The 22,604-nt window shown below is 47.5% G+C and overlaps 4 non-coding genes across 4 annotated transcripts; all 4 read left to right on the top strand.

Moving 5' to 3' along the window:
* Positions 1 to 548: 548 nt before the first annotated feature.
* TRNAN-GUU (transfer RNA asparagine (anticodon GUU)) lies at positions 549 to 622 on the top strand. Its single transcript has one exon. It is a non-coding gene; the product is annotated as a tRNA-Asn (tRNA).
* Positions 623 to 11,224: 10,602 nt separating this feature from the next.
* On the top strand, positions 11,225 to 11,298 carry TRNAN-GUU (transfer RNA asparagine (anticodon GUU)). The gene has a single exon. It is a non-coding gene; the product is annotated as a tRNA-Asn (tRNA).
* Positions 11,299 to 13,552: 2,254 nt separating this feature from the next.
* On the top strand, positions 13,553 to 13,626 carry TRNAN-GUU (transfer RNA asparagine (anticodon GUU)). Its single transcript has one exon. It is a non-coding gene; the product is annotated as a tRNA-Asn (tRNA).
* Positions 13,627 to 17,125: 3,499 nt separating this feature from the next.
* On the top strand, positions 17,126 to 17,199 carry TRNAN-GUU (transfer RNA asparagine (anticodon GUU)). The gene has a single exon. It is a non-coding gene; the product is annotated as a tRNA-Asn (tRNA).
* Positions 17,200 to 22,604: the final 5,405 nt, after the last annotated feature.

Genomic DNA, 22,604 nt, shown 5'->3' with positions numbered 1-22,604 from the left:
TCTTTCTTTTTTCAATTGCATACTGGAACCCTCCCAGTGAAGCCATGGTTGCAGAGCAAAGGCCTTTTTGTACCTTGGTCAGTGGAATGTCTAATTTGCAAAAAAGTGGAAACTATAGAGCATATCCTTCTCGATTGTCATGACGCTGTCTTTCTTTGGGATGTCTCGAAACGCACCCTGAAAAAAGAGTTACCTTTGACGCCTTTTGGAATACGCTTCCTACCATGTGCAGAAACAGGTGAAGTGCCTTGCGACCTGCTAATGTTGCTCTACATGCACAGCCTATGGCGTACGCGAATGGATGTCAGGCATGAACATGTTGTTGTGAATCCGGCTCATCAGTATTTCATTGAGAGCATCATGTATACTCAGGAAGTTTTCGGACAGCAAGCTCCTCAGCCTGAGTGGCTGCCTGTCCTCGACCAACTAAAATCATTTAACCCATTTTATCATCGTGCACTAGCTAGAAACTGACCTGTGCTTTTATTGTCATGTCATTGTATTTTTGTTTTGTTTGCCCGGCCAAGTCGGTAATAAAGGAAAAAAAAGCCTCCGTGGCGCAATCGGCTAGCGCGTTCGGCTGTTAACCGAAAGGTTGGAGGTTCGAGCCCTCCCGGGGGCGAGCTCATCACTTTTACACTTCTTTTATCGCTACCTTCCTTTGTGCCAAGGCACTCAGCAACACAGCCCAGTTGTGAGGTAAGCGCCATGCCTCCGGTATTTACTCCGCCTTGAAAAAAAAAATCGTAATGGATAAGTCAATTCGTGTCGCGACTCTAAACGTTCGTGGGCTTGCCTCTAGGAGGAAGCAGAGTCAATTGTACCGATTGGTAAGCGACTTTGACTTGGACTTTGTAGCAGTGCAGGAGACAAAGGTTGAGGGCGATGTGGAAACCGAAGGCATGGTGCACCGATTCCTAGCGCGATACTGCGCTGTTGTGAGCCATGCCGTGGGTACTTCTTCTGGGTGTGTGCTATTTGTGCGAGAGAGCCTTGGTCCAAAAATTGAATCTGTATTAACTTTCCCGTCGGGTCGCCTTATTATATGCGATGTTTCATTGTTTTCTTCAAAGTGGCGTGTCATTTGTTTGTACGCGCCAACTGTGGCCGAGGAAAGACGTCAATTTTTTGAGCAGCTGAAACAATATATTCGCTGTGACAGGCTCCTCATTGTTATTGGTGGTTTTAACTGCGTCCTTTCAGCCCACGATAAAACTAGCACCCGCCCATACAAAGACGCTATCACCACTCTGCTAAGCGAGATAATAAGAGACTGCAATTTGGAAGATGTGGCCGAATGTCTTGGCGGTGGGAGAGCTGCACAGTATACCCCAGTATACCCATTTTCAGGCATCCAGTCACGCTCGGCTAGATAGAGCTTACGTGAGCCTTGATGTAATACCACTTTGCAGGCACTATCAAGTGAGTGCTGTTTCATTTAGTGATCATTGCTTAGTCAGTTTTGTAATAGGCAGTGCAAAAAGGAAGAAAAAACAATTTCGAGTGGCAGTTGTGGAAATTAAATTCAAAGATACTCAACGACGAACAGTTCATGGCGGCTATAACTAATCAATTTCAAGAAATGAATGCGATGAATAACAAGACAAAGAGCGAAAAATGGGAGAACTTTAAGCAGGCAGTCAAGATGAAAGCATTAGAGCGATCGAGCGCTATATGCAGAGAAAAGCGAGAGGAAGAAAAAGTGATGTGCAGGAACCTAGAAAAATTGATAAGTGAAGAGTGTCGAATGCCCGGCATTTTTTATGGACGATATTCGAGCGCTAAAGCACAAACTAGAGCAGTTTGACGTCAAAAGATACCGTGGTGCTCTGGTCAGAGCAAGGGCTGATAGGCTGATAGCGGGAGAAGCACCTTCAAAGAGAGCGCTGAGCTCAGAGAAGTGGCATGCACGGCGCAACCAGATAACGGAGATTGAACATAATGGAAAAGTTAGCGATACGGCGGAAGACATCGAACGCGCCTTCTACGAGCACTACCGTGCTTTTTTTGACAATTTTTCAGTCGACATAGATCGTTTCAACAACGATTTCCTGTCATTGATGCCAAGGTTAGAGGACACAACGAGAGACATAATAGAGGCACCTATTTCAGCCGAAGAAGTGCGAAGCGCTATCGAAAGCATGCATCCGGGGAAATCTCCAGGACCAGATGGTCTGACTTCAGCCTTTTACAAATGTTTAAAAGGTGCTCTTTCTCCATTGTTGGCGGACGTTTACAACGAGGCATTCGATAGAAATGTACTACCCCCTTCTTTCTCGTCTTCCCACACGGTCCTCATACCGAAGTCAGAAGACCCAGTTGTACTGCGCAGAGTGACGTCTTACCGACCCATTTGCCTCACGAATTGTGACTACAAGATAATGATGAAGGTATTGGCTAAGAGGCTGCAGACAGTTATTCACGAGTTAGTCGGGCCGCATCAAACATGCGGAATTAAAGGCCGGATGATTTCAACACATATACACATAGCGCGAAGTATACTCGAGTGTTGCGACGCAATGGGTACGCGTGTAGCAATGCTCCAAATAGATTTGGAGAAAGTGTTTGATAGGGTGTCTCATGATGTTCTGTTGAGTGTTTTAGATTATGTAAATGTCGGTAGAATTATAAGAGACGGGGTTTTCATGGCGTACCGGGATTGCTCAACGCGGCTAATTATCAACAAGGTGATGGGAGAGCGCACCGAGAGCAAGTCCAGCGCTCGGTGCGCCAGGGTTGCCCCCTCTCGCCGCTGTTGTTTTGTTTGTACATTGAGCCCCTTTGTTTAAGTGTCATAAAGAGTGATTGTGTACGTGGTTTCAAACTGCAGGAAGCGGAAGTCCGTCTCTTGGCTTACGCAGATGATGTAGCGATGTTCTGCGCCGACACTGATAGTGTCGCGCATGCTGTCCAATGTGTAAAAAGGTTTTGTACTGTTAGTGGTAGCGCTCTAAACTGGTCTAAGTGCCTGGGATTCTGGCACGGGGATTGGCCGGCGACAACAGCCACTTTTGGCAACATGACCTTCGTTAGAACTCCAGTCAAATACTTGGGTGTGCCCCTCGACTGTTAAAGGATAATGAATCGTACTGGAGGAGAGAAGTGGACAATCTTCGAGATAGAGCAAATAAGTGGAATGGGTGGAATTGGTCGATGTTTGCGAAAGCCACAATTTGTAACATTTTTTTAGTTAGCAAAATTTGGTACACCCTCCAAGTCTTGCATTGCTCAAGGGTAAACATACAAAAATTTCATCGCGTGTTCGCCGTTTTCATTTGAGCATCATCTTGGGAAAGAACAAGCCGCACTAATTTGTTTTTGCGAGTTCGGAATGGAAGACTTTATTTGGCGCATTTGTTTTTGAGACAAGTGGTCAATCGCTTCTTTTTCTTCAGGGATGTGAACCATCCTTTCTTACGTACTATCTGTCAACTTCGCTTGGGGATGCAACTGCCTAATATGGTTGTGCCCGTCGGGAGTTTGCCTGGCGGCGTCCATGGCTTTCTGCGTGAAGTCGTCATTTCGTGCAGGTTTCTGTAAACACGGTTTTCACTTGAATATCTGAGCGAAGTCAATGGGAAAAAGCTCTATAAAGATCTCTGCGATGTGGTTCTGCCCGTAACGTTATATCGGTCTCTTTACAGAGCAGGCCTTGGGAAGAACGTTTTAAAGCGCGTGAAAGCAATGTCAATCCCAGCTGGTGTAAACTCTTTCCTTTTAAACTTCATACGGGAACTCTCACTGTAAAAGCGTGGATGGTCGAAAGGGGTTTTTTTGTTCCATGGGGTACACATTGCATAATATGCAGAAAAGAAGAAACAATTGAGCATGTGTTCCTGCATTTTTGGGATGCTGTGTTCCTCTGGGATGTGCTCCAGCGTACCATCACAAAAGAGTTTCCACTCGACCCCATGGAATTCGTTACTTAACAATTAAAGTGATGACGGAACCCCTTTTGACTTGATTATGTTAATGTGCCTGCATAGTATTTGGAAATGCAGAATGGCGGTTCGGCACGCTGATCCTGATGTAACACCTGCACGACTATATTTCAGAGAAAGCATCAGAAACTTTTTTGAGGAGCAAAAGTTGCAGGAATGTGTCCCAGAATGGCTGTCACGTTTGGAACCGTTATTGTCGATGAAGGACTTTTAAGTACGTCCGCACAAGGTGTGCGGTCGTTTTTAACTTAGTTGGTGATTGTGGTTTGTTTTGTATGTATATGTGAATACCGGAAATAAAGAAACAAATCGGCTAGCGCGTTCGGCTGTTAACCGAAAGGTTGGAGGTTCGAGCCCTCCCGGGGGCGAGCGTAACCATTTTGTACTACTTTTATCCCTACCTTCCTTTTTTCCGTTCCGACGGTTCAGTGCTTGTCCTGTGGTCGTCTTTCGAAGTCCTTGTATGTTTTGCGCTGCCTTATCCCTCCCTTCAAAAAACAGGAAGCGGTCGTCCTCTTCTTTTTTCGCCATTTTTTTTGTCCCCATTGCCTTGATTAAAAAGTACATTGTATCAAATTTGCCCAGCTTTGTCCTTCTCACCAGCCGAGTTCTCCGGACAGGCGCTCAGTCTCCGTGGCGCAAGGATTCTACTTCCGGCCACCGAGCGTGACGGACGTGTGTATCATGGGCTCCCAAGGAGCGGATTCAGCGGCCCAGCCGGGCCGCGGTATCAGGAGTACGATCAAACCGAACGAGGACTACCAGCTGATTTTGCCGCATTTGCCAACAGGTTCGAGCGTTTTGCATACTGTTTTTTTTCATGGCGACGTCCAAGCCAGGCCATACCGTGTTGAAAACTTTCGTGACGCTCTTGAGCGTCTGTCGTTGCTGCCGGAAGTGGTTGCCCTCGGGGCATATCAGATGAATCATGTTTGGGCCGTGACATTCTGCACTGAAGAAGGAAAAAACAAAATGCTACAGGCGGAGGCGTTCAAAGTCAAGGACCACCGCTGTGTGGTCATTGACCCACGCAACCAGGGCGTCCGGCTGAAGCTGTTCTGGCTGCTACACGGCGTGCAAAACGACGACGTGAAGGCAGCTCTGGCGGCTTTTGGAAAAGTGACCGACATAACTCGGGACAAGTGGAGAGTCAAAGGCTGCGTCGACAAGTCGTCTACTACACGCTCAGTGACATTGAAGCTGAAGGTGGGCGTCACCTTCGAGGACTTACCGCACCAGTTGCGTGTTGGAGAGGATGTCGCACTCGTCCACGTTCCTGGCAGAGCTCCGCTCTGCCTCCGGTGCCGCGGCACCGGACACATACGTCGGGAGTGCCGTGTGCCACGTTGCGGGCTCTGTCGTCGCTTCGGCCACGACGACGCCCAGTGCGTGCGAACATATGCTACCGTAGCTGGTCCTGGTCGTAGGGATACTACAGAGGAGCATATTATGGACGAAGTCGACGCGGTAGAGGCGACCCGTGAGAGTCGGGAAGAAGCAGTACCGAAAAGCATAGCCTCAGAAAAAGCAGTGCTTCCCACGGAACATGAGGCTGCCAGCTCAGCAGAACCATCTGTGCCTGACACCAGAACTGAGGCGGAGGCGGGAAAAGCAGATGATGCTTCGGTAGGTGCACCTGAGACGGTTTTGGAACCGACCGACGAGAAGGACATTGACACGGAGATGCCCGCGGCGTCAACTTTGCCAGCGAAGAGGACGCACGACGAAGCTGATGACAAGGCGACGAACTACGATGGGACGGACCATGAGGAGCCTCTTCCCAAAGCGCCTCCTGTTCGACGTGCGGCCTACAAGCCCAAGCCGAACGTCCCTCCTGATCGTAGGACTTCGTCGGCTGCCCCTCCGCCTTAGCGGAGGTGCCTTGCAGGGTCTCCGTGTTGGTAACCCGGTCTTCGATCGGGTTCAGTGCTGACACCGCCGTACTTTGCAAGCTGGAAGGATTTTTGATGAGGTGAGCTGCAAACCGATGTCACTTCGAGAGCGGCGAATCCCAACCATTTAGATGGCGTCTCAACTAACATCTAGTTTGCGTATTGCCACACTGAACGTGAGAGGTCTTTCTGCGCGAAGAAGGCAAAATCAGCTTAAACGTCTCTTGTTCGAAAACGAAATCGATCTGTTGGCTGTTCAAGAGACAAAAATTGAAAGCGAAGAGTCGACAGATGCGATGGCAGAAATTTACCGTGCACAGTTCAGTGTTTGCGTGTGCCATGCAGAAGGAAAGTCGGGAGGGTGTCTGATTTTAACTCGAAACGGCAAAGTCGCCGTGGAAACTGTATTTTCCTGTGAAAGTGGCCGGATTGTAGCATGCGATTTTTACGTTTCTGGAGTAGAGTGGAGAGCTGTGTGTGTATATGCACCTAATAGAATTCCCGAACGAGATGGCTTTTTTCGCCGTGTTCAACCTTTCCTGCTGACAGAAAAGCGTGTACTATTGCTTGGAGATTTTAACTGTGTGTGTAGACCTGAAGATAGAACAACGAACAAAACCCTGCAGGACACGAGTGCCGAGCTGCTGTCTGAGATAATTAATGAGGCAGAATTGGAAGACATTGGCATTATAATTCAAGGTTCGGAACAAGCACAGTACACGCATTTCCAAGGCGTTAGTCACGCAAGGCTGGACAGAATTTGTTTCTTCTGAGGTTGTGCCCTTGTGTTCCCAGTACCAGACTGTACACGTCAGCTTCAGTGATCATTCTTTACTCGTGATCACACTTGGGGAGAGGAAAAGGACTGTCAAGTTTAGTTGGGAATTATGGAAATTTAATGACTCATTGTTGGAGGATGACGAGTTTAGCAAGAAACTAAAAGACTCAGTCAAAAGCTTGTTAGAAAAAGAGACAGACTTTATACAAACATGGGAACAATATAAACGCGACGTGAAAGTGGCCGCTATAGAAAGAGCATGTGCTTTAAAGCGTAAAGAAAAACAGCAAGAAAAGGAACTTCGTACCGAGCTTGATTTCATGCTCAGCATGGAAGGCGTCAAGCCGGGGTTGTACAGACAAGAAATAAAACAGACCAAAACTAAGCTTGAACTAATAGATGAAACGAAATATCGAGGTGCTGTGATAAGGGCGCGCAGCGAAAGATTTTGGCTTGGGGAGACGCCGACAAAAAGGGCGCTCAACGACGAAAAACAGTATGCAGTTTCGAAAGAGATAAAGGAAATTTGTTATCGCAATGACGTAACTTCCGAATCTGAGGTGATTGAAAGGGCGTTTCTGGAATATTACCAAACCTTGTTCAGCCTTAAAACGCCTGATGTTGAACATTACAAAACTGCATTCCTGTCGCTAATGCCAAGAGTCGAGGAGGACCTGGCGCAGGTACTTGAGGAGCCAATAACGGCAGCAGAAATCGAAGCTGCAATACAGCAGCTGAGCTTAAACAAGTCGCCTGGGCCGGACGGCCTCGGTGCCGCACTTTACATGGCTTTGAAAACAGAAATGGCAATAGCATTGCAGCGCGTAATAAGCGAGTGTTACGAAAGAAAGTTAACTCCGCCGTCTTTTCGAACTTCCCACGTGGTGTTGATCCCAAAATCGGACGACCCTAGTAGGTTGCAGTCAGTTGAGTGTTACCGCCCAATAAGCTTAACTAACGTAGACTACAAAATTTATATGAAAGTGCTAGCCGGACGACTCCAAACAGTAATTAAAACCCTTGTTGGCCCACACCAGACCTGCGGCATAAAAGACAGATCCATTTTTACTAACATACACGTAGCTAGGAGTGTCCTTGAATGCTGTGATGCAACGGAGGGTCGTGTCGCCATGATGCAACTGGACCTGCATAAGGCGTTTGATAAAGTTGTGCATGAAATTTTGTTCGTGCTTTTGGAACATGTGAATGTGGGATGTATCATCACTGATGGCGTGAAAATGGTTTATGATGGCTGTACATCAAGGTTTATAATTAATAACCGCCTGAGTAATAGTATTCCTGTCTTGTCGTCAGTGAGGCAGGGTTGCCCTCTTTCTCCACTGCTTTTTGCACTTTACCTGGAGCCCTTTTGTTTAAAAGCTGTTAACTACGCAAAACATTCGAGGTTACGCCTTTTGTCATACTGAAGTGAAGGTATTGGCATATGCAGATGATATAGCAGTGTTCTGCAGAGACCAGGAAAGCGTGCAAGAAGTGGTGAGAGAAGCCGTAAATTTTTGTGATGCAAGTGGCTGTGCGGTAAGCTGGCAGAAATGTTTTGGTTTTTGGCATGGAAAGTGGCAGGCCACGCCAGAAGTATTCTGTCGAATGAAGTGGGTAGACACGCCAGGAAAGTACCTCGGCGTGCCGCTAACCAACTACAGAGAAAGCAAAGAATATTGGGCCCATGAAACCGAACGAGTCAAAGCTCAGACAAGCAAATGGGGCGGTCACAACTTTTCCATGTTTGCAAGAGCTACGGTGTGCAACATGTTTTTAATAGCGAGGATTTTTTACGTTCTGCAAGCGTTAACTTTGCCAAGGACTTCAGTGCAAAGGTTGCACAGAGTGTTTGCAACATTTATTTGGGCGTCAACATGGGAACGTACCAGCCGATGCAATCTGTTCCACAAGGTGCGGAACGGGGGGCTAGGGTTATCAGATTTATTTCTGAGACAGATAGTCACTAGATTCTTTTTCTTGCGTCAAGATAATGATTATCTGCGAACTGTTATACAAGTGCGATTGTCAGAATCACTGCCTGATTATGTTGTGTCATCCATGTCTGCAGGGCGGAGTGGGTTAAGTGCTTTTTTGCAAGAAGTTGTTGCAGCAGTCCGTATTCTTCGGTCAAAATTTTCCGATGAATATCTAACCATTGTAACAAGGAAAAAGATGTACAAGGACCTGCTTGATGTGTTTCTGCCAGTGCCTGTTTATCGCAGTGCATATCTTCTGGGTCCCGAAAGAGATGTTCTAAAAAGAGTCAAAAGAATGCCGGTGAAGCCTTCAGTGCGTTCTTTCTTTTTTCAATTGCATACTGGAACCCTCCCAATGAAGCCATGGTTGCAAAGCAAAGGCCTTTTTGTACCTTGGTCAGTAGAGTGTCTTATTTGCAAGAAAGTGGAAACTATAGAACATATCTTTCTCGACTGTCATGACGCTGTTTTTCTTTGGGATGTGTTGAAGCGCACACTGAAAAAAGATTTCGCCCTGACTCCTTTTGGAATACGCTTCCTACCATGTGCAGAGCCAGGTGAAGTGCCTTGCGACCTGCTAATGTTGCTCTGCATGCACAGCCTATGGCGTACGCGACTGGATGTCAGGCATGAACATGTTGTGAATCCGGCTCATCAGTATTTCATTGAGAGCATCATGTATAGACCTTTTTCAGGTGCGCGCGGCCATCTTTCGACAGCAGCGCCGTCTTGCGTCTGGCCGATTTCTCCGCCATGTTGGCTTGGGCGGCCGCCGCTGCAGTACAGACAGCGAGTACTCGCCGCGCGGTTCAGCCTTATCCGAGTGTTGATTTTTTTAGTATTTGGCCTGCAAAGTGTTGTACTGTATGCACTGAGCAACTGTGAACAAAATGGCCCGTGCTTCGGCGAGCGGCGAAGCGGATGTTTCCCTTCAAGTTGTGCCGAAAATCGACATTGGAGGTGCGCTTCTACGCAAGTGTGCGCAATTCATTTAACGGCTTTCTGGTATCTATAATGGAGACATTTATTAATGCGAGCACGAAACTTGCTTAGCGCTTCTATGTTGTAGTTATATTTATAAAAGAAAAATCGTTCCGTTCCGAGCTAACAGCAGCGTTGCTGTCAAGCGCTCAAGCGGTCTGCTCTGCGTTGCGCCGGTAACACGAACAGATTGAAACTGCGTTCGACCACGTCTTTCACTACATTTTCCCTCTGCACTGTCCTAAAAAACGGTACTTTCTGTAGTGCTACATGGACAAGGCACCGCTGGAGCGCATAAGCGCACAGAATCCTGTTGCGGCTTTTGGCTTCGCATAAATTTCTTGATTTTTTGGTACGAACGGTAAAATAACCGGTGAAGCGTGCAAATGTAGGGTGCTTCACTCTTAGCGTCAACATGCGAATGTGTGGCAGCGCTCTTCGGAGCGCCAGTGGATCCGTCGGCGCCGCGCGTCGAAGCAAAGTGTCGCAGGAAACTGGATTTTGAGCTTCGCGTCGTCTGACATTTCGCTAAACTCGGAAAAAGATGTAGTAGAGAGGCATCTGGCCTTCGAACGCGATGTAATTTATACACTCGAAACTGGTGCACCTGCTGTGACAGTTCCTGAGGGGCGTATCTGCTTGGTCCGTCTCGGGTGCGGCCGCTGCTTAATGCCGAAAGAACGAGAAAGCGCGTGCGTGTGGTCGGGTGGGCACTGCGTGCCTGCTGATTGCACGTCCCTAATAGGCACATTTTTTTTTTACCAATCGGCACTTTGCATTATGGCGTCAGTTGAAAATAGTATTTGGTCGAAGCATGAGGTGTCACGATGCAGGGTGGACACGTCAAAGCTGTGGCCTTCAGTTTTTTAAGTCCTGCTGGTTTATCGGATATTTACTGCAAGCAAACAGCTGTGGCATTTGTGCAATGCATCATGGCTCTCAGGTGCTGTCAAATATCTGTGTTTACAGTGCCGCTGTCGTTAATAATCAGTCGCCAGTGTCGGCAGTTATAACAGAAATGTTTCACGTAACCCGCAGTGCTGCTGCATCATTTACCCAAATTATTATTTATGTTTTGATTTTGCAAGGGTCGCAGACGACACATATCTTAGCAACATCAGCAGTAGGTGCTCGCGTGTAAGGTGTAGCTGAAACAGCCCGCAACCGCACTGCCGCCGTGGCTCTCTGTGTTCTTCACATTGCTCCGCTTCAAGCAGTCTTCGCTTCCTGTAGTTGTTTGAACAGTAGACGACTACTCAGTGGTTTCCCGAAGACCTCGTTGCAGCTTTCATCGCACATACACCCAAATCGGGCTACTACAGCTAAGCAACCGCATACAGTAAGCACGGAGAACCGCAGAGAACGCACGGGACGCACGGACACCGCCTTTCCGAACCAGCCAGAGAGGAGGAAAGCAACATGGCAGTGTTCGGCGCGCTGGGAGCGAGGCTAAAACTGAAAAAGGTCTATACTCAGGAAGTTTTCGGACAGCAAGCTCCTCAGCCTGAGTGGCTGCCTGTCCTCGACCAACTAAAATCATTTAACCCATTTTATCATCGTGCACTAGCTAGAAACTGACCTGTGCTTTTATTGTCATGTCATTGTATTTTTGTTTTGTTTTCCCGGCCAAGTCGGTAATAAAGAAAAAAAAAAGCCTCCGTGGCGCAATCGGCTAGCGCGTTCGGCTGTTAACCGAAAGGTTGGAGGTTCGAGCCCTCCTGGGGGCGAGCGTAACCCTTTTGTGCTTCTTTTATCCCTACCTTCTTTTTTTCCGTTCCGACGGTTCAGTGCTTGTCCTGTGGTCGTCTTTCGAAGTCCTTGTATTTTTTGCGCTGCCTTATCCCTCCCTTCAAAAAACAGGAAGCTGTCGTCCTCTTCTTTTTTCGCCATTTTTTTGTCCCCATTGCCTTGATTAAAAAGTACATGGTATCAAATTTGCCCAGCTTTGTCCTTCTCACCAGCCGAATTCTCCGGAAGTATTAACAGAAGCTTATGAAAATAATCAAGTTCCATTGTCTTTTACTACCTCCCACATTGTTTTAATTCCCGAGACTGATGACACGGAGAAACGTATGTTGGTGGGGTCCTATAGACCAATCAGCCTCACAACTGTGGATTACAAGGTGTTCATGAAGATTTTAGCCAGCAGATTGCAAAGTGTAATCGCCAAGTTAGTTGGGCCGCATCAAACCTGTGGCATCAAAGGTCGCAGCATTGCCACAAATATACATGTTGCACGAAGCGTATTAGAATGCGTTGACGCGCTTGGCAGTCAAGTAGCTATGATGCAGCTAGATTTAGCAAAAGCTTTCGACCGTGTTTCTCATGACATTCTTTTCTCCATTCTAGAGCATGCCAACCTGGGTAACGTAATAGTAGAAGGGGTAAAAATGGCTTACGCAAATTGTACGACGAGAATTATAGTTAACGGCGAACTTACCAACAGCCTCATAGTACGCTCGTCGGTGAGACAGGGATGCCCGCTCTCTCCCCTGCTTTTTGCAGTATATCTCGAGCCGTTGTGCTTGGCCATTCTTAACAGTGACTGCATTTCTGGATTCAAGCTTCAGGCAGCCGAAGTGAAAATCCTTGCATACGCGGACGACATAGCGGTATTTTGCACAAACAGAGACAGCATTCGTGAAGCTACGAATGTGGAAGAAAAGTTCTGCGACCAAACTGATGTCAGATAAACTGGGGAAAAAGCTCAGGATATTGGCATGGGGAATGGGATATTTCACCAGATTTTTTTTCTCGACTGCAATGGACTGACTTACCGACGCGGTACCTTGGGGTGCCCCTAAAAAGCTATCGCGATCCCAGTACACACTGGAACGAGGAGACGTTAAAGGCAAGAGAGAAAGCGGACGCGTGGCAAGGAAGGCAGCTGTCAATCTTTTCACGTGCCTTTGTGTGCAATGTTTTTTTTTTTATTTCTAAGATATGGTACGTGATGAATGTGCTCTGTGCGTCGCGCAGCAATATTCAAAAAATCCATCGAGTGTTTGCAGTGTTTCTTTGGGCGTCGACCTGGGAGAAAGCCAGGCGAACAAACTTGTTTATTTCAGTCAAAAGCGGTGGCGTTGGACTGGTTCATTTGTTTTTGCGTCAAGTGGTGTCGCGCTTTATTTTCCTTCGTGATCAAAATGACATATTTTTGAGAACTGTTATGCAAATGCGGTTGCAAAGGCTGCTCCCTGGAATCATAGTGTCATCGTGTGAAAACATGTGTGGTGCTGTAAACGGATATTTGCGTGAGGTTGTCCTTTCCTTCAGGTTGTTGGAAGTGAGTTTTTCACTAGAATACCTGTATAACGTTCCCAAAAAGAAGCTGTATAAGGATCTGGTTGATATTATGCTGCCGCCACCTTTGTATCGTGCGCCTTACCGTGGAGGCCCAGGGCAGGATATTTTAAAACGGGTGAAAATGATGCCGGTCCGGCCGACAGTGAAAACATTCTTTTTCAAATTGCACTCTAATACACTACCCGTTAAAACCTGGCTCCATGAAAAAGGAATCTTTGTCCCATGGACAACAAAATGCCTGTTATGTAAGCAGCCGGAGACAATTGAACATGTTTTCCTAGACTGCTGGGACGCCATACTTTTCTGGGATGTCCTGCAGAGAACCATCAAGAAAGAACTAGCACTGCACCCTTATGGTATCAGATTTCTACCAGTTGATCGCAAAGAGGTACCCTACGACTTATTAATGCTTCTTGGCCTCCACAGCTAGTGGAAAACGCGAATGCAAGTAAGGCATGCGGATATAAACACTCGTAGTACACGTGAGAACTTTGTTGAAAGTGCTGTTTATCTGCGGGAATGTTACCAGGCGCAGCGTGACCCACCCCAGTGGGTAACACTACTAGATGATCTAGTGAAACTTAAGAAATTTTAACTTCACCCGTATCACCTCAAGTGTAGCTGAAGTGGTCTTATTGTTTTCATGTCAATCTCGAAAATAAAGAAGAAAAAAAAGCCTCCGTGGCGCAATCGGCTAGCGCGTTCGGCTGTTAACCGAAAGGTTGGAGGTTCGAGCCCTCCCGGGGGCGAGCGTATCCTTTTTGTACTTCTTTTATCCCTACCTTCCTTTTTTCCGTTCCGACGGTTCAGTGCTTGTCCTGTGGTCGTCTTTCGAAGTCCTTGTATTTTTTGCGCTGCCTTATCTCTCCCTTCAAAAAACAGGAAGCTGTCGTCCTCTTCTTTTTTCGCCATTTTTTTTGTCCCCATTGCCTTGATTAAAATGTACATGGTATCAAATTTGCCCAGCTTGCTCCTTCTCACCAGCTGAGTTCTCCCGACTGGCGCTCAGCCTCCGTGGCGCAATTTGTTGGTGTTTCACCGACAGGCGTTTACGGGCGTAAAAATTTGGAATAATCTACCACATGACCTAAAGACTGCCTACAACTTCTCCATTGGAATAAAAAATTATTACCTTAAAAAGAATGACACACTTTGAGTTCATACTTTCACTTTTTACTAGTCGTCTTAGATATTTGCCTGATATTTGCATGTAGCCGAATCCTGATACCTTGATTTATTTATAGATTTATACATTTGCGTCTATTCTAAGAATGTTTTTGTGATTAAAAAGTGTGCACTGAAATCATTTTATCCTCTTCTTGTGTGTTGTACCCTTCTGATGCTTTGTAAATACTTAACAGCTATTTTCCCCTAGCTTTTGTGATGCCTTAATTTTTGTGTAAGTTCTACGCGTTTTGTTTGATCTGTAAGTTTTTAGTTTATATAATCTGTAATATATGTGTTTCTTTTGTTGATGCTCTTACAAGTGTTGAGAGTGATGTATAGCCTTCTTTATACTAACTTACTGTCTTTATTTTGGTATATTGTTGCCTGCATGTTTGTATACTTTTTTTCGATTGGACCCGTTACTAGCCGTTGGCTATGGGTCCGGGCAGTGTTTGCGTACATTTGTAATGCAACAAAGACGAATAAATAAATGAAAAAAAAAACCGCCTCTTCGGCTCTCGCACGCACCAGCGCACGGCGATAACGCTCTTGTTCCATAACTTCAAGCTTTTGTTTAATTTTCCTTACGTCATCAATCTACTTACCCGGAGCTTTACTCTCCTGCTCAATTAGTTCCCGCAGCAGTTCTCTTAAATCCTTTTCCTTTATTTTTTCCTCTTTTTTCAAGCAGCTAGCCTTTTCAATTGCGTATATTTTAATTTGCTGCTTACATAGCTCCCACTGCTCCCATAACGTTTGTCTTGAATTTGGCTCTACTTTGCCAATTTCTGCTTTTATATTGTCACAAAAACGTTCACACTTTAACAGCTTATCACTAAATTTCTACAAGTCCCAATTAAAAGCATTGTCCCGTTTTGCTGTTCCTATCCGACATTGTACCAAACAGCGGTCCGAGAAGGACTCAGGTACAACCTCGTAATTGTTGCATTTTGGAAGCAGGTCTACCGCCATATAAATACGGTCTAGACGTGCGTGACTCGTCCGCTGAAAGTGCGTGAATTGCACATCCCGCTCACCCTCTAAACAGTCAGCCACATCTTCAAAATTCCATTTTTCCACTACCTCGGACAGTCTTTCGGTACTTCTGTCTCTGAATATTTTATCACTTGTTTTGTCACGCGCAGCCAAGACACAGTTGAAATCCCCCATGACGATCATTTGCCTTTCGACAGTGAAGTACTCGTCAACTTTTCCAAAAAAGGCTGCCCTCTCGTCAACTTTGTTAGGTGCGTAAAGGCAGATTATTCTCCACTCCACATTCAAGTAAGCATAATCAAGCACAATAAATCGTCCATGAGAACATGTTGCATAAGCCTGAACAACCAGGCCCGGTAGCTTTTTGACGAAGAGCACACACCCAGCCGACGTTCCAACTGCATGAGCAACTACTGCGTAATACCTACACTTGAAACGCTGCACCATGCTCCTGGTCTCTTCCTCCCCGTCTACTTTAGTTTCTTGTATCGCCAACAGATCAATGTCATAGTCTGTTATGAGTCGATATACTTGACTCTGTTTTCTTTTCCCCGCCAACCCCCTTGCATTAAGTGTGGCTATTTTCAGACAACATTGCGGAGCCATTTCGACAAAAAGGTGTGGAGAACGAGAGCATGGCGCTTACCTATCACGTCCAGCGTATCGCTAGACGCTTTGTTTGTCGCCAGGGTCCTCAGGTCGGTCGCCGTGGCCTTGCCGCAAAGGTGAACTTGCGGCGACTCGTCTGTCAGATGAAACGTTCGGGCGCGGCTTGAATGCAGGCCTCCGGGCCTGCGCAGCTTTCGTTGGAGGCTTCTCTGCACTGGTGGTAGTCTCGTTGGTCCCTTCGTTGAGAGTCAGATTGTGAGGACGCTTCACGGGAGCACTAACGGTCGCCATGCGCCCGTCGCCGTCATCCCTGCCCTCGTCGCTGCACATAGGTTCGGGCACCTGGGTTTTTGAAGCACCTGCAGATCCGCCGTCTTCTGCCGTTTCGGTCGCCACGGCCCCTGGAAGTTCAGGTTCCTTCCCTTGGTCGCTGGGCATGTCGGTGTCCTCCGCAGAAGCAGGTGAGGAGACGGTGGCTACTGCCACCTTCTCCGCTCCCCCTGCTTCCTTAGCCGCCGCCTCAGCTTCAGCGGCATCCATTTGCAACTCCGCCTTTTCGTCCTCCAACGCAGCTCCCGTGGCCGATGCGCAGGTGCGAATGCAATCAGCTTCACCATGACCGAATCGCTTACATTTCTGACAGCGAGGAATTTTACATTCCCACCGTACGTGTCCAGTGCCGCGACAGCGCAGACATTGCATTGGCCTACCGGGCACAACCACAAGCGCCAGCTCTCCCGCCACCCTCAGCTGATGAGGGATGTCTTCGATTGTAACGCCTGGCTTCGTCTTCAATAAAACAGTCCTTGTAGTAGAGGCCTTTTCAGTCATACCTTGAACTCGCCACCGTTCGCGGGTCACAGCGGTGATCTTTCCGAACGCTGCAAATGCCATCGACACCGGGCAGCATCCAATGCAGCCGTAGTTTGACGTGCTGGTCCTCAGGGTCGATGATCATGCACCGGCCCCCTTTCACTTGCATTTCCTTCACGGCGAGCAGCCGCTTGGTTGCCTCGGGAGTGCTGAGGGTCATCGCCCATACGTGGTTAACCTGGTACGCCCCCACCGCTGTCACGTCAGGGAGAGTTCCGTTCTTGACCAGGGCATCACGGAAGTCCTCGACTTTGAAGGGCCGCAGTCGCACATCGCCATGAAGAAAAACAGTATTTAACACCACCCGTCCGGTAGGCAAAGTTGGCAAAAGAACCTGATACTCGTTATCTGCAGTTGCAGCAATCCTGTTTCCGCGGCCGGCACGGGCCGCTATCGCTGCTCCAGTGGAGCCCATTCTACAAGCGTCCGTCACGCTCGGTGGCCGGAAGTAGAATGCCTCCCTTCAAAAAAGAGGAAGCTGTCGTCCTCTTCCTTTTCCGCCATTTTTTCTTTGTCTCCATTACCTTGATTTAAAAGTGCATGGTATCAAATTCGCCCAGCTTGCTCCTTTTCACCAGCCGAGCTCTCATCTGCAGACGCTCCGCCTCCGTGGCGCAATCGGCTAGCGCGTTCGGCTGTTAACCGAAAGGTTGGAGGTTCGAGCCCTCCCGGGGGCGAGCGCGTTCCTTTTGTACTCCTTTTATCCCCACCTTCCTTCTTTCCGTTCTGATGGTTCAGTGCTTGTCCTGTGCTCGTCTTTTGTCGCCCTTGTCTTTTCGGCGCTGCCTTGTCTCTCTCTTCAAAAAACTGGAAGCTCTCGTCCTGCGCTTCTTTCGCCGTTTTTTTTTAGTCCCTATCTATCTCAATTCGTAGGTTGGCACCAGTACCTACTCACAGCGCGAGTGAGGTGTTCACTGAACCAGTGAGCCAGTTACACTTGCTACTCAGAGGCTTCACACACCGATGAAACCCGGGGAGTGCGGCTAGAAGTGTTTTCGTAATAAAAAGGACATGTGCATACAACGCACGGTGTAGGGCGTGCGTAGTAGGAGCCCTGAGTCAGAACTTTTGTGGAAAACCGTGATGCTGAATGATGCTCTGAATCAGGCGTGCGTCTCTATTCGTGCGCACTGCTTTATTTTCACACTAGATTGGCAGCAAAGCTAGAGACAGGAAGGAATTAAGGAAGGGGTGGAAGGGGCAGAGATCTTTTATAAAAAGCTCTCGCTGAACTTTGTAATGGAATGTACGCGGGAAGTATAAACGTTGTGAATTGTTTAATGCCATATCATTAGGACTGCCACAGAGGCGAAAAGTGTCCGTCGTCGGCGGCGTCTGTTTGAAGCCTTCGCCTACCAACCAAGACAGGCAGCAGGTGAAGAGAGGGAAATCCATCTCCCACTTTTAGGGGAGAGGAGGGAGAGGCAGGAGTAAAAGTACACAGCAAAAATGAATAAAAGAAATTATTACAAATAGGAATTCAATAAGAATAGAATCTGAATTGGAATGGAACGGCGAGTGAAAAAAAAAAGAAACATTGCAGAGAATGTTTATAACATTCGAATACAGTGCGAAGGCATACCTTATCGTTTCGGGGCACACTCACTCTTGCGGACGAGTCCGAATCACTGCGTACGCCTTCCAAACAACGAGGCCGCTACGGAAGCACGCCGCAGTTCTGCCGCAAACAGACCAGTTGGGACTTGGCGAGGGCTCTTTCACGGCTACGAGAGAGCAAACACATAGCACGCAGCTGATTAGTGCCGCGTAGAAGGCGACGAGTGGGCAGTGTCGCGGGACGGAGCGCTCGCGCTAGGCCAGCTGCGGACAACGGAACAACGGACGATTTTGCTCGGTGTTGGTACCCATCGGATTAGTGCTTAGGCACTGAAAATGCTATTGCATTTGCTCCGCATCAATGGTATTGATCGGCCCTAAATTTCTTCTCATTGCCGCAACGTGCGTCATTCACGATAAACCGACAATAATGTTATGGTTTGTGGTTTATCGGGGTTTAAAGTCCCAAAACGACTCGGGCTATGAGGGACGCCGTAGTGAAGGGCTCCGGAAATTTCGACTACCTGGGGTCTTTAACGCGCACTGAGATCGCACAGTACACGGTCCTCTAGAATTTCGCCGCCATCAAAATTCAAACGTCGCGGCCGAGATCGCACCCGCTTCTTTCAGCAGCCGAGCGCCGTAACCACTAAGCCACCGCGTGTGCAGACAAAATAATATTAGAAACTATGGATGGGAAACGTATGGTGGTCAACAGTTAACCCTTTAAGCCACTTTGTACGTAAAGAACTCGCTGCTTTTTCTGAAACTGTGTTGTGCCTGGCACTGATTTCTTTGTTTCAGGCCCTGAAACCTCTTTTTTTTATGGGGACGCAAGACATCGAGTTCTTTTTTGTTTATTTAAGTTATAACTTTTCATTAAACTTTTATTGTATATATTCTTTTTCTCTACTGTTCAAAGGTGTATTTGCTTAAAACATACAAAACTTATATTGACATAGGCAGTAATAACATGCTAGAAGTTATGGACTACATTAAAGAAGTTCGTATGCTGCCTGTCTCAATTCTGTTAATCATGCCCTTGAACAGGGGTCAGTCAGTCAGTGGCTTCTGTTGAGACATGATTGGTTTAGGTCACGATGGTTTAGGTTACCGTTGGTGCGTTTGTGATTTGGGTAACCTAAATCGCGTTGTCCACCAAACTGCAGGCCATTCGGAGCACCGTGGGTTAATGACCGTATGTGCAGAATTGGTCATTCTCTACTTAACATTCAGAGGTGGCGGCGGGTCCTCATACCACTACCAGCGCAGTGGCGCAGCTGTTAAGCGATGCGCCACAGCACTGGCAGGTGGCTGTTCCTGCCACAACCACCGGTAGAGATTGTGTGACCCATGTTAATTGCTCTTCTCGAGCAACCTCTCGCGCAGCTGGCGCGACGCTCCTCCGAACCTGCCCGAGTTTCTACCGAGTAACTCGGGTAAGCTCGGATAAGTGTCCTCACTTTCTGTCCACACATTCTGTTAACATTTTTTGTTAACTCCACGCATGAGCTAAGTAATGCTTGCGCATTAATAAAATCAATATTGCCGCGACTGGGATTCAAACCCGCTGCGTCGCGAAGAGACCAGCTTCGCTGGCCACTGCTCGAGAGCAATATATCCTATTGCCGCAGCCGATCACGCCTCGTGTTAAGCTGCAACACACTCTCGCGCTGTGCACTGCACACCGTCGTCTTCATCAACTTCCACCTGCGGCGCGAACAGATAAGATCAGCTTAACCCCGACCAGAGCTTAACCTGAGTCTAATATCGTCGCCAGACGTGCCGATGACTCAGAAAAACAAAACCATGAGTCAACCAGGCTAAACACATGCTTTCGCACGTCTACTCTGTTGAACTACGTTTAAACCCTACCGTTTTGCTTTTTGTTTTACGCGACAGCGTAAGGGCTCCGTGTCGCCGAAAAGCCGGTGTCGACGTTGCCGTTGGCGTGACGGAAAATTAAGGATTGGTCGAAAAGGTGTCCCATAGATGGGCCGGCCACACCTGCGGCGTAAGGCTCCTCTGTCTTTTAAAAGAAAAAAATAGAGGATCCTTACTGCGGTGCCTGCCCGGAATCTCTGGAGATGTGTCGGTGCCGCCCCCGCTATTATGACTGGCAGTAGCGCGTGCCTATAGGAGCGCGGTTCTTCCACCGTGCCTCGTAGGCCAATCAGCTGTCGTAAAATAACGCGCTGTTCTGTTTTCACAAGCATGGCGCAGGCTTAACCCTGGAATGCCCAATTATGAATCACTCAAAGAAAAAAAAACCCTACTCCCACCATTATGCTAGGTAAACTACTTTGAAAAGCTGATATCAAAATTGTGTTAGCGCCGCTAAAATTTGAGAAAGCGGCATGTCGTTAATCAGCAACGATTATAATGCATTTCCTCCATTTTGTGTAGCTAGTCCGAGTTGTAAGAAAGACCATATTGAAAGCCTCGAACTAACTCGAAGTCGCACATTCGCGCCCCCTATTTCTTCGCATAGCTTGCTGTGTTCGACACCAAACATTTTGACCGGAAGACACTGGCAGCTGAGAGCATGTTGACGTCAGAATTTGTATCCAAGCTCCACGTAGAAATGAGTGCGGGGTGTGGAAACGGTGTCGCGAATTCGCAGACACTGGGCAATAAAGGGTAAAACATGTGGAACATCGTTAGTGATAAAGATGAGTGTGAAAAAATAGCCCCGGCAGAAAAGGCTCCGGAAAAAAAGTCCCCGGAAAAAAATGGTCACAAGTGAAAAAAAAAAATGCGTATGAAATTATGTGGTGTGATGCGACAAATGTGCGTTAGCAGTACTGCAGTTATTCGTTTCACGTCTACAATGACCGCATTCATGTTGCGACTTTTAACTGCATTTCGCCGTATATTTTTCGTTCCAGTGCTGCGTCGACTTCTTGCGGGTGGAGGCGTCCGGAGGGTGGAAGTGAGCGGATGGGTGGTGGATGTAGGGCCTTATGGACGGTGGAGGTGTGTGGTTGATGGTGGGCGAAGCTTCTGTAAGGTGGAGGTAGGTTGGTGGTGGGTGGGCTGCAGATTCTGGAAGGTGAAGGTGGGTAGAGGGCAAATGTTTGTGGTAGTGGTTGGGGGCTTTCTGGAGGGTGAAGGTGGGCGGTTGACGGTGAGTGATGTTCTGGAGGGTGGAGGTGGCTTCTCGGTTCATTGATGTGTCCTCAGTCACACTCACCAATACATTTCGTTTGACGGTACGCTTGACTGTATCATGGTCACGTGACGTTTGAAGACAGCTGTGTTCATACTTCCACCTTCCGATTTCATAAGGCGCATTTTCATATGAAACCATTTTTTACCTTGGGGACATTCCTTTCGGGGTAAACCTCATAGTAATGATAATGGCCTCTTGTGTTCAGTCCGGCCGAATAACAGGGCGGCAGAGAAGACAGCACGCGCTCGACTTGGCCCCGCCTTCCCTGTCTTTTCTTGCGCTTCTAAAAATTCTGAGATTAATACTTTTGTTTTTTATTTATTCATCATCATTTATCATCATCATTTATTTTACCCTTAAAGGCCTCTGTTGAGGCATTACATAAGGGGGGGGGACAAAGCAAATGCATCTGAGAATAATACGTTAATACAACAAAACATAATGCAATACAATAAAATGAAAAACGATACATCACAATACAACGTTGGTCAATAATGAAGGGCGCAAGGCTGAATTAGGCGGTAACAACAACAACAACAACAAGAAAAAGAATAAGTGTAACTGGGTGTCCTTTAAGCAGTTCATGGAACCATCGATTGGGTTGATTGTTGATTGTAAAACATTTTATTCGCCGGAAAGAGCTTGGCAAGAGGTCGCGTTAAGTGGTCGAGAGTACATAGCCCTCGACGGCTTTGTCAGCCCACTCCACCGCCAAAACTTGCGTTCTGGGGTCAGAGCTAGCCAGCACGGTCTCCCACCGCTCGAGAGAAGGAGCTGTAACTAGATCACCCGGAGGTGGCTCTATTTTGCAGTCCCACAGGATGTGATCGTAGGTAGCACGTTGGCCACAGTGTTTGCAGTTTGGGTTGTAAAGATCTGGATAAATGTGCGCGAGGAGTGATAGGGTGCGTATCAATGCCACTTGAAAAGCGCGCTTTCGAAACACGCGCTGCATGTATCTGCATGCAATAATGTTTGGACTTGGCGCGCCTAACGCCATAGTAGCCATAGTCCTCATAGTCCTCATAAAAGGGCTCCCTGGGCGCTGCCATATTGTTCCCTGGACTGCAGTGGGCACCTCCCGCTAGCACGGTGGAAGCGGCGAAACGCCTCCTCTCTGGACTGCTAGAAACCGGTTCCGCCGCCGGAAACAATATGGCAGCGCCCAGGTTTGAAAGGTGTATAGAATGGTAACGCCAACGCAACGCGGCGAAGAAACTAGGCGTGTAAGCTTAACAATTATTAATCAATGGGCACCAGTTCGAATGCTAATTTATTTAATTCGTATATTTTGCGATTTTTTTTGTAGGACTCACGAACAGGCGATTTTTTTATTGTTTAAGTAAAGAAGCT

The sequence above is a fragment of the Amblyomma mixtum genome, chromosome 3 (assembly GCF_055824585.1).
Source record: "Amblyomma mixtum isolate Tamu chromosome 3, ASM5582458v1, whole genome shotgun sequence".
Taxonomy (NCBI): domain Eukaryota; kingdom Metazoa; phylum Arthropoda; class Arachnida; order Ixodida; family Ixodidae; genus Amblyomma; species Amblyomma mixtum.
This window is presented reverse-complemented; position numbering and strand designations above follow the sequence as displayed.